General features: G+C 54.8%; 1 protein-coding gene across 1 annotated transcript in view; it reads right to left on the bottom strand.

Moving 5' to 3' along the window:
* The window catches only part of LOC128074333 (CBP80/20-dependent translation initiation factor-like), a 33,707-nt gene extending 18,842 nt beyond the window's left edge, over positions 1-14,865 (bottom strand). The window contains exon 1 of the mRNA XM_052670096.1: positions 14,760-14,865. The gene's annotated coding sequence lies outside the window, so the exon portion shown is untranslated. The remainder of the gene's footprint in view (positions 1-14,759) is intronic.
* Between the last annotated feature and the right edge of the window lie 454 nt (positions 14,866-15,319).

Raw genomic sequence — 15,319 nt, 5'->3', positions numbered from 1 at the left:
TGCAAATGCTTCACGTACCGCCGCAGCCACCTCTGTGCTGCTGGGAGCTGCTTCCACAGCCCCTTTCCACCCTCCTGGGTGGCTTTTCCCTGTTTCAGTAGCACTGGATAACCACATTTCAGCACTCTGCAGAAGACCCTCCTGTCTGCCATGCAGGGTTATCTCACACCCTGAAGATGCTGTGACTGAATCCTCAAAGTAAGCAATACAGCCCCAAAATCAATGTCTCCTTCCTTCCCATCAGCTTCCTCACCTGCCCACACTTCTTTCTGGCAAGGCAGGGCACTTGGTCAAAGCCTCCACCACCTCCCTCACCCTGGGTGTCCTGCCCAAGCCATATTTCTGTTTTCATGGCTCTCTTTGGCCTTCAATTTTCGGTTTGACATCTGGCTGCATTTCGGTCAGGCAGTAAAACCTGACCTTACCTCACCTGAAGAAACCCCTTCCTTTCTGCTGTCTTTTCACAATCGTGAAGTAAACGAGCCACAGTTCAGAGAGCGGTCCCAGACAGAGATCTGCTCCACCAGGCTCCAATCCACTGGATCCCAGTAAGGCTCTCCTCCATCAGATCCCAGCATGTCTCTCCACTACTGGATCCCAGAAGGGTTTCAGTCCACTAGGTCCCAAACAGGGCTCTGGATCCCTAACAGGTCTCCACTCCATCAGACTCCAGTTGGGCTCTCCTGCATCAGGTCCCATTAGAGCTCCCCTCCAGCAGACCCCAGTAGGGCTCCACTCCATCGGACTCCAATCAGGGCTCCACTCAGACCCCAACAGGGCTTCACTCCATCACTTCACAACTGGGCTCCCCTCTGTCAGATCTGAAATAAGGCTCCCCTCTATGGGATCCAAAGAGGACTCCACACCACTGGACCCAAGCAGGGCTCCCCTCCAGTGGAGGCTCCTCTCCATCATATCCCAAAGAGAGCTTTGCTTCACTGAAACCCAACAGCTCTCCTACATCAAATCCCAGCACAGCTCCGCTCCACTGGACCCCAACAGGGCTTTCCTCCACCAGATCTGAAACAGGGCTCTGCTCCATCAGATCCCAAACACAGCTCTGCTCCATCAAAACCCAACTGGGCTCCCCTCTGTTGCATCCCAGCGTAGCTGCCCTCCATCGAACCTCACCATGGCTCCACTCATCAAACCCCAAATAGGGCTCTCCTCCATTGGGCCCAAATTGCATGGTGTGTGCAGAAGGATCCCGTTTGGGATTGGAGCTCCTGTTCATTGCCACAGCCCTGGCTCGCTTCTCACCCCCTCCTTTCAATGAGCTCCTGCAGCAGCAATATTTTCTCTTTTAACGTGGCAGAATTCCATCAACAAGTAATTAGTGATATGCCTTCCTCCAACAGTGACAGCATAGTGATGAGTAAAGAGAGCAGCTCCGATGTGCGGAGTGGCAGCAGCGGTTACCATGGAGAAGTAGGAACACTGCACCCAGGTATCACCACATCTCAGACAACCATCACGTGCAGGCTTTGGATTTGCTGCTCCAATATCCTTCAGGATGACAGCACGTAAAGCACAGCACTGCCAACGGTTCCATCTCGGAGCTGATTCTTTTCTAATTAAGCCCCGAACACCTTGCAGCGAGCGGCTGCTGCTGGATCCGGCCTTGGGCTTTTCAGAATGGCTGCAGCCACGGCTGGCTGAGCATTTGCTATATTTCATCATCTCCCTTGGTTTTTGCTACCTGGCGATGCAGAAAAGCCCCACTGACAGCTGAGACGCCCAGCAGCTGCCACGTCTCGGTGCCATCGACGTGCCCGGCATGTCACCGAGCAGCCGGGTGCCACCGTGAATCAGGATGGAGCCATTCCCATTAAAATAAACACAAACAACGAGGAAGGAGGAGGGGGAGCTCCCTGCCCTGTGGGGCTCCAAAGCGCCAGCTCTGCTCCCAGGATACGAGGCAAGAATCCCCTTCTGCTGTGCCATAGGGTCCAGGTGCCACCGTGCAACCTCTGCGGTCTGAGAACGTCCCCACACGGCTGCAGACAGGAGGGGCTCACCTCACCTGACCTCCTCGCCACCCCCACCCCAATGCCACCGACCTTGGTAGCAGCAAGACAAAGCCAGGAGAGTGCCAAGTACAAAAGGGCACAGGATCTGACCCAAACCAGCTGCCGATGCAGCAACCCAGTGCAGAAGGGAGCACGGAGAGGCAGACAGCTGCTTGCTTCACTGCCGCAAGACATCTCCTGCAGCTGGGGGGTGGAGTGGATGTTTTCCCTTTGTTACACAAAACCAAACCCCTCTTCACCCTCACAAACAAAAAGCCTCGTGTTACGTCACATCTGCGTGCTCCACTATGTCAAATCCGTGCGCCTTCCTGCCTGCAGGGAGGATGGTACCTTTGGTGTGTGCTGGGTGCTGCGAGAAAAAGAAAGGGAAAACCCAACAAGGAATCAAAGCAGAGCAGACGTGGGATCACGGGCACATCAGGGAAGGTGCTCTTGCATGCATGGAGAGGGCATCTGCACCTCACAGTGCAAAATTCCTTGGCTGTCAGAGAGTGTGCCTCACATCCCAGTGCCACGCTGCTCCCAAAGTGTGTGTTAAACACCCCCGGCAGACTTATCCCATACATTCAACCACACATTCCTACCCCACGCTCATTCACCCTTGCACATAAGGTCTTTTGCAAATAACCCAAGGGGGACCATTATCAGAAAGCAAATCTTTTCTTTCTGGGCACTGAGGCAATATAATGGGCACTTGTGCAGTGAAAAGCCCCGTAATCCTAAAAGACACACATCCATCCCCCGTGGGGATGTCAGCACGGCATGGCGGGCCCTGCAGCAGCTCAGTGACCTCATGGAGGGCACCCATCCCATTACGACACACACAGTTTATGGCAGTGAGCATTCCTGTGCATCTCAGGGATGCAACTCACTCCAGAGCAGAGGAGAGCATCCCCTGCTCTGCCCCCCGAAGCTTTCCTGAGTCTTTTAAGTGCCTTCAGTGCTAAGAGATGACTGCAAGAAAGCGGCAGCCAGGACGCGTGTGTCCACAAGACCTTGCCAACATTTCAGTAGGAAAGAACAAGGATTGGGAAAACGGGCAGTTCTGTACAGACAGAATGAGGAAAGTCTCCTACGGACTTATTTCACCTGTCCCTGGGGTAGGACACGTGGCACAGTGTCTGACCCTTGCACACTGGAGCGCATCTGACCTGAGCTGGCTGCCAAATCCTTCCCTTCCCTGGGGCTGACGGTGTCCTCCATCGCTCCGTTCCCAATCTGTGCCATGGTCTGGATGTGCTCCAGACAGCAGGCTTCCACCCACAGAAGTGATAGCATTTCACAGAAGCGACTTTTATTCCAACCTGATGAATAATCCCAGCAAACCTGGCTCCCTGAGAATGAACCAGCCTGAAAGGCACAGCTTTGCCACAGCCCAGATTACTGGCGTCAATCCTCTGGGCCATTCTGTAGGAGACCGAGGGTTCGATTCACTGGTTCATTATTTTCTCCATCCCTACAGGGATCGGTCACACCTGCTCTGTTTCCCATAGATAACAAGCCGCCACCTGGCATTAACGACCTTCCACCATTAATGACCCTGTATCCATTTTTCAACCTGTGAGGAAGCCTGTGAAATGTCCTCCCAATGGATCTTCTGACAGCAATTCCAAGAGCGAACGTGAAGCTCAGCTGGGCCACCACACTGCTCCAATGATATCCTGGGAAGAGGCCACAGCTCACAGTGAGCAGCAGGTGCTGAGAACAGCAGGATGTCGTGGCCACACATCGCCAATCCCACAGCTCAGAACCTGCCCTACTGCACCCCACTGCGACATGTCCTCCTATGAACCAACCCAGTCCCTCAGCAACCCAGTGCCATCCTTCAATGAACCAGCCCCATCTTTCCACGAACCAGTCTTTAAGGAACCAACTCCATCCTTCAACGACCCGACCTCGTCCTTCAGCAACCCAACGCCATCTTTCAATGATCTGACACCATCCTTCAATGTCCCAACCCCATCCCTCAGTGAACTAACCCAGCCCTCAACAAACCGACCACATCCTCCAATCCCACAAATATCAAGCGGAGGAACTCCCTGGACAGGAATTTTAATGCAACACTGGCCAGCCACCAGCCTTTGTTTTGGGGCTGAAAGTGCATCTGCTTGTGCAGTCACTTCCAGATTGGCATAGCAGTCACCACGCGTGTCCCCAAAGCCCTGCTGGTCCCTGCAGTGCCACCTCCTGCTCATCCCAGCAGTGATGATGCTGCAAGCGTCAGTGCAGCCATGTGTATATCACCCCGGGGATCGCTGGGTTTGATTAACACAAGGTAAATGAAGCTCAGCTCAGAGAAGTCCCAGCAGATGGGTAAGGACAGGAAGGTTTTCATTAATGTGAAGCAAATGTAGGTGACAAACAGGATGAGTGCACTTTGCTTATCTGTGTCATTATTGCAAATAGCTGGTTAGAGGACACGTGTGTCTCTACAGCCACCTGTAAAACATACATCTGGGGCTCTTGGTCCACCTGCTGCAGTCCCTGCTCCTGGAAGGTGGTACCCCCAGGGAAGCAGCCATGTCACTGCTGTCCCAGCTACCCTGTCCCCAAGTGTTCTCTTCCTACAAAGCCTTACATCTCACCTTTCTCTCCAAGCCCCATTACTTTGGCATACGTGGGATGGGCTGAAACCCCAGCACCAGAACCAGAGAGCAACGCTGGGGCTGGGGATTGTTGTCACCTCTCCTAGCTGGGCTAACTCAAAGGGAAGTGTCACAGAAGATGTGAACCCACAGCTTTTTTGTCTTCAAACTCACAGGGATGTGGCTGATGGGAAGGAACAGGCACAACCAGCACTCTGACCTGGCACCCACGCCTTGTTTGCTTGCTTCTCATCCAAGGTCAAGCTTATTGAAGCAGCTCAGATAATCTCAAAGCAAACTTTAACTCTTGAGTGGAAAAGGGAGCGTTTGGGGAAACACGGAGCTGCCTGCAGGGAGAGCCCGACCAACCCATCCCAATACCAGGGGACTGTGCAAAGGACTGACCTGGGGGTCACCTACACGAACCCCAAACAGGGTGCGATGACTGCAAACACAGACTGGCCAGAGATACTTACTTGGTAAGTTTGTCTTGTAACTCGACCAGCTCACAGAAAGGACCATGAAAGCCGAAGTAGGCTTCCAAGATCCCCAAGCCCAACCTCAACCCGTACCCACCGTGCCCACTGGCCACAAGTGCCTCATCTCCATGATTTTGGAACACCTCCATGAATGGTGACTCCACCACACCCCGGACAGCCTGTGCCAACGCCTGGCAGCTCTTTGGAGAAGGAATTGTTCCTGTTTTCCTATTTACAGAGACAGCTGAGGATAGGGCCCACCTTTGAGGAACACTGCGCCCTGAGGAACCCAGACAAGGGCCCACCTTCAGGAAAAAAATATAAAAAAAAGGTAAAAGGGAATTTGCTTATTCAAGCAACTGTTAACAGCATACACACAGAGCCACAAATGAAGCAGTTAAGCTTACGAAGAGACTGAGAAAGGCACTTCTGGAATAAACCATACAGTACACTTGGCCAAGAAAACAAACCCTGCGTCCAACCTCGGCTTACTGTGAGCACTTTATAGGAAAGTGGGAGGAATGCAAACAAACAGCATTACTGACCCAGCACCTGGGTGCTGAGTGGCACAGGGAATGCTGGGGCTTGTTGCTGGGCTCTCCCAGTCCCACTGGAGTTTTATTCTGAGCAATTAATGGCAAAAGAGGGGAAAAAAAACCACACACACAAAAAGTCACATCACTTGTATTCCTGCAGCCAATTCGGCTCGGTGAGTTCTAAATAGCTTTGCTCAAGTCAAAGCGTTGGAAAGAGTTCTATTTGCAGGGTTTGGTCCTCTTAAATAAAGGATTTTTGCTTCTGTTTCTCCGCTGCTCTCCATTCAGCAGTGCAAAAATACCCGTCACATTCTGCTTTGGATTGGACGAGGCACCTCAACCTGATGCTACCTGCCACCGACCTTCCAATGAAATCAAACAGCTCCATCCTGAGTGAGCGCAGCTAAGGTCCCTCAAACCCTCCTTGGTCCTCACAGCTGCCTCTGTCAGAGCAATTCTTCCAAGGACCAATTAACAGAAAAAATACAGTGAAATTAAAAAAAAACAAAACCCACACTCACCACCAATTCCTTATTCTCATCCCCGATTCTCCTGTGTAGGAGAGCTCGGAGAATCACCCAGCACTGAGCATCAGCACAGTGCAGATCATTCCATGCACTGCTGTAACCCGTGCGTGTCAGCAGCTAGAAACACTCAGGAACTTCAGGCAAGTAACAAATGTGTCACTTTTTTTTTTTTTTTTTAAACTTAAATAAGAGGGAGATGGGAAGACCCCCATCCCACCCCTGCAGGGAGTGTGGGCTGCTGCAGCCCCAATTGCTTTTTCAGGCTCTCTGCTCAGCACGAGGAGCTCCTCCTGGGGCTGCACTGAAAATATTTACTCTGTCACAGATAGCAGCAAGGCCACAGAAACCCTGCTGCAGATACGGCCCAGCTAATGCCTGCACACTGCTCCCCTGTCCTGTTCCAGGTCAAACTGAGGATACTGAACAGAACAGAGAGGAAAAAAAAAAAGTCAGGTTTTGGGTGTGGTGCTGACTTGCTCTTTGCAGGCAGTGCTGTCAAGGAGCTGCTAACCTCGCTGATCCCATCAGGTGCTTTAGCACAGGGCTTATCACTAAGCTCTGCCCGGCATGGGGCACAGGGCTATAAACGGCTGCTGTCTGCCCAGCTGCCCTGCTGGGCCTCCCCAGATGTTGGGGACAAACAGCTGCTTGGGACTGAACTCACCCAAGATGCAAGGCTTTGCTGTTCTGCTCTCCATCTCCCAGGCTGGGCTCCATTTATCCGCGCTGATGGTGCTGTTAAATCCTGCCGACACACTGCAAATCCCTGTCCTGATGGAGGAGAACATGGCACCTTTTGGAGGTAACCAGCCCTGGTCAGTGCCCAAACCAACCCTTCTGTAAATGGGGTGCGCAGAGAGGGCAGGGCAGCGGGAGGACCACAGATGGTGCACAAAAACCCAACCCTGCAACCGTGAGCAGGGCAGGGAGCTCCAACACACCACTGCCACCCGTCACTGAGGCAGAGGGAGGACTTCATCCAGCACACGTGTGCTTGGGGAACAGAATGGGGCTCTGATGAAGGGTGGGACGATGTGGGGTCGGCGCCTTGGGGCTGCAGGGTCATGCAGTGAGGTGCCTAAAGGCCCAGAGAGACACAGTGGGGTGTCCAACCAGGCCAGGAGAGGTGATTCACAGCTGTGTCACAGACCAGGAGAGAAGTCCTGCACTTTGGCTTGCCTTGCTTGAGTGAATAGACAATATTTTCAAAGGAATGACAGGAGACCAAGCAGCAGCTTGGAGGAAGACTCGTGAGAACCCTGCACTAACAGGGGAAGAGCAAGATTATCATAATTAGGTCAGCTGGTGATAAGCTTTCTCAGAGGCACACATGCCCACGAACACTGCTGCACTACCATAAAGTGGCAACGTCCCCATGGAGCCAATAAAGCCAGACACAAGGCTTAACCCAGGGACAGCTGCCCCAGCCCAGCCTTCCACAACAAGGCACAAGGTCTCTCCTCCCCCTTCATCAAAGCCAGAAGGAACTTATTCCCAGAGGCAAGCAGCCAGGAGGTGTAGGCTGAGCTCTGGGAGAAGGGCTCGGGTCAGAAGCACAACAAGTGAAGGCTCAAGCTCTAGGAGGCAAGGAGCAAAGAGGATGACCTCACTATAGGTACGAACAAGCTTTTCCCTGTGCAAAGGGAGCTGGAGGTTTCATATCATCCATCTCTTCCTCCAGGCTGGATCGCACCAGCTCTGCCATCCCAGCAGCTTTAAGGCATGGCACAAGGAGATGAAAAGGCCCCGGCTACAGCCCTGGAGCAGGAATTTGGCTGAGCTCACCTCCAGATGTCTGACACTGGCCCAAGCAAACAGGAAAGGGAGACCAAAGGGGAGGATGTGCACGCTGTCCTGCCCCTCCTCTTGCTTCCTCACCATCTGTACCATGGCAGAGTCATCAGCTGTTCCCAACTTGGCTGTGCAACCCTGCAGCCCAACCTCCAGCCCCATGTGATGCTGTAGGAAGTGAACACTGTTGCTGCAAGAGCTCTCAACCCAGCACACAGCCTCCACCCTACACACCTACCTGCCCCAAGGATGCTTCATGCAACCATTACTTCCCCATGCAACCACTACAGTCACTACAGATCCCTGCCCAAAGAGCAAGAGAGCTCCTCAAAAACACACAGATGTTTCCCATACTACCCCTGGATTGTGCAGAAGACCCTCGTGCTCAAGGCTGATGTTCAGCCTGCCAATCCCTCCCTCACCTTCCCAAGCGATGCTCTGATGCTGTCCTGCGCCCCAACCTCTCTCCAGCAAACCACAATGCAACAGCTACCATTCCTCACACATTTGGAATCAAAGAGTTCGCTGCTTTTTTGTTAAAATAATTGCCTAATCAAATGCATCACTTCCAAGCTGACGCTCCCCCTAATGTTTTAATCAATAGATACAGATGCTCAGGAGAGAGCTGATGTGGCCTGAGTTACTGCAAGCACTGCAAGGACACGACCACGTCTTGTTGCTGGCATCACTGGGTGATGTGGAACCCAGGGGGAGCAGAGCAGAGTCAACAATGCCAAAACAGCTAAGCTGCTGAACAACACCACGCCAGGTAATGAACGGCCTCGGACATCTACGTGATTTGGTTGGAATTCTAAGGAGAACAAAAAAAACCAAACCCCAGCTGGCTTCCTGAAACACAGCCTGGTGATGGCCAGCCTCAGCTCCACAGCACAGCCTGCCACCTCCGTACAAATAGGTGCAAATTTCCAGTCCCACAGCCACCACCGGGGATCAACTTATCACCAAGCAGGCTGGAATCACAAAGCCACTGAACCATTAAGGTTGGATAAGATGTCAGAGATCCCCAGGCCCAACCCAGCCCCCCATGCCCACTGACCATATTCACAAGCACCACATCTCCATGGTTCTTGAACACCTCTAGGGATGGGGACCCCTCCACCCCCCTGGGCGGCCTGTGTCAACACCTGACAGCTCTTCAGAGAAGGATTTTCTTTTAGTATCCAACCTGAACCATTACCTCGTCTCCTATTGCTAGTTTCCTGGGAAACCAGATATTTATAAGCATCTCCCATTCGACTTGTGCATTACAGCCAGCACTGCCATCAGAAAGCCCCCCCTGTGTAACCTCCCTGGTACACGGGCTCATGAGAGGAAAACCACACAAGGAACAGGGGAAACGTGCCTCCTGCATGGCTACCACACCGTACCCAGAAACATCTGACAGAACCGGATGGGTCTGCTTCAACAGAGACCTCAGTGAAGGTGATGTGTAACTCATGTCCTCAGCTCTTTGCTCCTTACTGCGAGATCCTGGGGTCACCAAGGACCTCTTATGGGAAATCCAAAGAGATGCCTTTGCCACCTACAGGAGCTGCTCAGTATCAGAACTCTTATCAAAAACCTGCGAAAGCCTAAAATTCACCACTCCCCAGAATCCGGAGCTGTCAAAGCGGGGTCAAGTCCCCACAGTGTGCATCACAGACCAAAGGTGAGGACAAGCGAGGCAGCACCAGCCGCCCTCCTGCTAAAACCATCGAGAAACACAGGCACGCAAGCCACAGACAACCCAGGAGCTGAAAGTCACGAACAAAGGGGTGCCAGAATTTCCTAAGCAGGTCAAAAACGCCTCCTGGGTTTGAGTGTTTTGGTTTGGTGGGGAGAGGAAGGGCTCTGGGGAGGCTGGGTTTGTAGGTTCCCCTCAGAGCAAAGCGATGCTGCAGCCAGCTGTGCTAGCTTCCAGAAGACAGCAATTAACCTGAAACAAACGCACTCTTTTTCTTGAAATGCAGCACATGGCTTGCCATCAGTTCTCTCCAAACCACCCCAGATGAGCCCATTCCCATCTCTGCTGCTGTCGGGGCTCGCAGGTCCCCAGGCTGGCAGCTTGTTCTCCTCAAGCAGCGTGCTGTGAGGATACGCCTGGCACATCGTCCGCCCCCAAAAAGTGCCTTTTCTCACCCAAACATGGGGTGAGGAATCAGACAGGCTGCTATTGCATGGAGCGCTCATACGGAGCGGTGTGCGGGGAGCAGAGCCGAGCCGGCAGGGATGACTGTGCAGAGACAAGAGAGGAATGGCTGAGTCACTTCCTCCCCCACAGCCCTAAATAGAGTAAGGAAAATCGTTCTGCGAGCTGACAAGAAAGGAACAGAATCCCCAGAAAAAAAAAAAAAAAGAAAAAGTGCAAGCAGTGATGGCGGAAAGGGAAGGGCAGAGCAGGTGGCCCCAGGCTGCAGCTGTAGTAACAGCCATCACCAAGAAGGCAGCACAGGGCACGGCTTCCAACTCAGCTCTCATGAATCTGGCGTCCACCAAGAAGCTCCAAGCCCTGCACCCAGTGAAGATGACCACCAAGGGTCCGTGGTTGTGCAGGTCCCTTCCAACCCAACCATTCCACAGCTCTGCAGTTCCACAATCCCGTGTTGAAAAGCCACCTCCGTGAGAAGCCCCTACACCAAGATGCTCCCATTCCCCGTTAGCAGCCCACAGACAGCGAGGCAGTGCAGCCAGGCGCTGTCCTGTTCCGTAAATCCCGTCAAGGGCTTAAAACTTCTGCTCTGTGCAGCGCCAATCACGGCACATCCTCACCGCCTACTCAGATGGCAGGTGATGCAAAGGGGGTTAGACAAGGAAAATCCTATTGAATTCAGAGATTTGGGGCCATACCCTGGACTATCAGCTCTTTGGAGTGGACATTTTCAGTATCCGTTGGTTCAGTGCCCCAAAGTGCTGCCATAACAAGAGAGGCAATAACGAGGTGTCCCACAAGGCACGGAAAATCCCTGCTGCCAGCTGATGGAGGGGACCAGGTTCAGATCTCCAGCAGTCTCTCTACAGATGACTCCTTCTTTGGGCTCTGCCTGGATTTTTTGCTTAAAAAACATTTTGTGAGGCTTAGACCTGGCCCCACCATAAGCCTCAAATCCCACTGGGTGTCACCGAGGTAACCCACCTGCACCCAGCCAACATCACGGCTGCAGTCCCCCCCTGTGGCCAGGAAGAAATTGGGATTTCCTTCTTCCACCCATTTCCTTAAAGCACCTGATCTGCATTCCTCTGTTCAATCTGGCTGAAATCAATCCTGGGGTTGAAACATTTCTGGGGGAACAAGAAGCGAAATCCCATCTGATTGCATAAACCTCATCTCTGTAAACAAAATAATAACAGTGAAAAAAGCACAGAAATGGGAAAGAAGCCTCAGTTTGAAGTGGCTGCTGCCCCTCAATAAATAAATCTCTCACCTCACGTAACGCATACTAAGAAAAAAAGCCACTCAATGTTCTCCTTTGGGCTGATTCCTGGAAAGATGCTGCGTGCCCACCAATATTCAAAGCCTGGGAAGGACAGCCAGCACCTCAGGGTTTTAACAAAGCCCTGCATTGCTGGTGTGCTGCAGGATTTAGGGCTCAGTTAGGGGGTTTTCTTTGGCCAGGCCGCCACACCACTGCTGTGATGGTGCAAGCTTCCACCCTTCCCAAAGCTCCTATGGGTGAATGATGTCCCCCAAAGCGACATCCCCCAAAAGTGACATCCCCCATACAGACAACCCCCAAAACACTAACCCCATGTTCCCAACATTGCCATCCTCTAAAGCAACGCCCTCCAAACTGTCAGCCCTCAAACTGACGTCCCCCAGAGCGTCAGTCCTCAGTCTGACAGCCCAGACCTCTTGGCAGGGTGACCTCCATCCCCATGAGTGGAGGTGGCTGGACAGAAGCAGCTCCACGCTGCAGCCCTGACCCGACGTCACAACACCATGTGCGCAGGGCGAAAGACAAAAAATGCCATTCAGTGAAACAGGTACGAGCGCAAAGCCTCCAGCTGCCACCAAATCCATCAGCTGTAGCTAAGGACAAAGCACGGCGTACCTGGCTTGCTCCTGGTTGCAGGAAGCCGGGGGCAGCTGTGTGTCTGCTGTGCACGCCTGTCCCTGTGACAGCTCCAGAAGGAGAGGGAAGGCTCGTTTGCAATCAGGCCAATTAAAAGAGTTGGTGACGCCCTCCACAAATTGCTGCACGCTATGAGGCGCCCAGCAGCAGGCTCCTTGCGGAGCGGTGAGGCGGGATGTGGTCCTACAGAGACCTGAGCAAGAAGCTGAGATGGGACACCATGGGTCATCAACACAGCTCCTCCTGCCGTGGGGAAACCAGTTTGTTGGGTTCTGCCCTTTTGCTGTCTCTGCCCCCTGGGGGAAAGAGGCTGTGGGATGGAGGAGCAGAGAGAATGGAAGCGAAGCCTTTCCTAAAGCACAAAGAACGCTCCTGGTCACTGTGCGGTCCTTGGAGACTTGAATGGCTACCGATGACCCCAAGGAAGAACTGAAACCTGATGGAGCAGTGTGTGTCCCTGTTCACTGCAGGGAGTTGGACCTGACAGCCTTTAAAGCTCCCTTCCAACTCAAACCACCCTACAATTCTACTCTACAGTAACTGCTTTGTTTCAGCAGGAAAGTTGGTGGTTGGATGCAAAAATAGCTTAAAAATACCCAAGTGGCATCTCCGTCTCAGCCTGAAGTGAATTTCAATTCGGGTCAGCAGCAAGGCATCTATATTGTAAATGCCTGTCTGTACACACTCAAGCGACATTATTCTAATTTGTATAAAAATATAAATACAACGGCCAGTCTCCCCAGAGAACAGCAATTCCTGGCCAGCAGTGCTGGCCCTTCACTCCTGATGACTCGGTAATGACACTCGTGGAGCAGAACTTCTCCGAGGAGTTTCGCAAGGACAACCAGAAGTATTTATGGACGTCAGCTGCCCGTAAGCCCTAACAACAACACCACACATCTTTCAGACACAAAGCCCCAGCCTGAGCTGCCCCAAACGCACCAGCGGACGGCTAACTCTGAAACCTACTGATATCAGATGCAACGCCAATGTTTGGTTCTGCTAAACCAATGCCACAAGTCAGCCAAAGGCTCAGTCCAGCAGCAGGAACACAAACATACAGAGGTTTCAGAAGGGTCTGCCTGCAAGACTATGCAGAATACGGGCAGAAATGCAACTGGTGCTAACTGCTGCTAATCTCACCTTGCTCCTGTTAGTAAAAGAGAAGGGGAAAGGATAAGTGCTGTGAGGAACGGGGGACAAACCCCAAAACTGGGAACAGAGAAGAGGGTCACAGTGGCATAGCTATTGCCAGCAAAATTCAGAAAGCACGAGCAAGCGCAGAACGGCATCTCCCCATCTCCCTCCCACAGCCTGCGAGGGACAACAACCACAGAGAGTGTTTCCATGCTTTGCACATCACCGTGCAAAGGAGGAACCATCTGTGGACCATTCCCATCCCAGCAGCGTGCAGGGCTGACTCAGCTCCAGCAGCAAGTGTGAGAGCAAGGAGCCACTCCAGGCAGCTCCCTGCTCCCGCTGCCAGCACAGCACCGGGCTCAGCTCATCTATCTCAGGAAGGACTTCAGGAGCCCCGGGCGCTGGGCTTCCTCCTGCAGCTCCACTGAGATGTGCTGTTTTGCTGCACGTGGATGTGACGTGGCATCATTCTGCTTCTTAAAAGCAACGTTGGGTTTGAGAAAGGACAACAAATGGTACCGGGCAATGTTAAAACACCTTAAGTGTGGCACGGGGCATCTGCAGAGCCTTTGGGCGCAGGTGCTGCAGAAGGGCCTGTGCTCCAAACAGCCAGAGGGATGTGATTTAAATGCAAACACTGCCTGAGCTGCCCAGAACAAGGCAGAAGGAGCGTAGATCTGCACCAGACTGCGGTTTTCCCAACTCGGTCGAGCTCTGATAGGTTGCCGCGACAGCAGAAACCCACGCTAGGGCTGTGACTACGGCTGAGGGACACGGCCAGTGGGCACAGCGGGGTCGGACTGTGGATGCCGGAGCTTTTCTGCCTCATTCACAGTCACGCGGTTCTGCGACCACCCGGCCACGCCGCGACGCGTCTGTGCGGGGACAGGGCAGAGCCCGGCAGCTCGGCGCCCGCGCCACCACCGCACGTTTCTGTGCCGGCAGTGACCTCCAGCCGCGGCCCGGTGCCCACCCGAGCGGTGCTGGAAGGACGGCACGCGAGAAGGGAGGCAGCGCGGGCAAGACAAAGGGAAGCGAGCTCAGTCGGGGTGCAGCGGGGCGCGCCGGGCGCTCACGGCCTCCTCCCCGCACGTGCAGGGGCAGCCCGGCCCCGGCTGCGCAGCACCGCGGGGGGCTGCCGCTCCTGCAGCGGGAGCAGAACCGCACGGCCGCTGCCCTCGCGCACCCGCAGATGGGAAATAACGTCCCCGATGGAGCGATCCGTGCGGCACCGGGACCGCCCGGCCGCCGCGCACACCTCCCCCCAACGCCCTCCGTCCCCCTCCCCCGCTCCGGGCTCGGAGACGGCGACCTCGGACGGAGCCCGCGGCTGTCAGCCATCGTCGCGTCCTTACAGACGCGGCGGCACGGGGCCGGAGGGCGGCACGCCGCTCCGCGCACGTCACGGGAAGGGGAATCCGGGGCAGCGACGCCCCGAGCCGGGCGGGCGGCCCGCTGCACCCCGCCGCAGGGCACGGAGCCCGCGGCCACGCGCACAAAGCCCCGCCGGCCGCCGCCCCCCGCGACCCTCGGCCGCGCCGCCCCCAGCCCTCCGCGCGGCGCCCGATCCCCCCCGCGCGGCCGCGCCCGCCCCCCGTTACCGGATGGCAGCTCTCCAGGCCGGCGGGAGGGGCGCCGCCCGGCCGCCAGCAGCAGCTCCGCCGGAGGAGCCGGGCAGTGCCGGGCCCTGACGTACCGCCCGCCCCCCGCCCCGCCCCGCGCGGGCCCTGCCGGGAGCTGTAGGCAGCGGGGCCGCTCTGAGCGCCCGGATCTGAGCTGAGCGCCCGGCTCTGCCCTGCGGCCGCGCCCCGCATTCAGCAGCCGCCGTGCCTTGCCGTGCTGTGCCTTGCCGTGCTGTGCCTTGCCGTGCTGTGCCTTGCCGTGCTGTGCCGTGCCTTGCCGTGCCGTGCTGTGCCTTGCCGTGCTGTGCCGTGCCGTGCCTTGCCGTGCCTTGCCGTGCCTTGCCTTGCCGCGCCGTGCCTTGCCGCGCCGTGCTTCCCGCACAGCCGTCACGAGGAACTGACCGAATCAGATTCCAGTGTTGCTCTCTGCCTTATTTTTGGCTGGACGGGTTGCCGTGGCGACCTGACAATGATGGGAAGGGGGTGCCTGGGATTGTGAGAGCTCATCGCTGGTTTAGAGTTTTGGCTTTGTGTCGTAT

The sequence above is a fragment of the Tympanuchus pallidicinctus genome, unplaced genomic scaffold (genome assembly GCF_026119805.1).
Source record: "Tympanuchus pallidicinctus isolate F22 unplaced genomic scaffold, pur_lepc_1.0 scaffold9, whole genome shotgun sequence".
Taxonomy (NCBI): Eukaryota; Metazoa; Chordata; class Aves; order Galliformes; family Phasianidae; genus Tympanuchus; species Tympanuchus pallidicinctus.
Note: the sequence above shows the minus strand (reverse complement) of the source record. Positions and strands in the feature narration are given on the sequence as shown.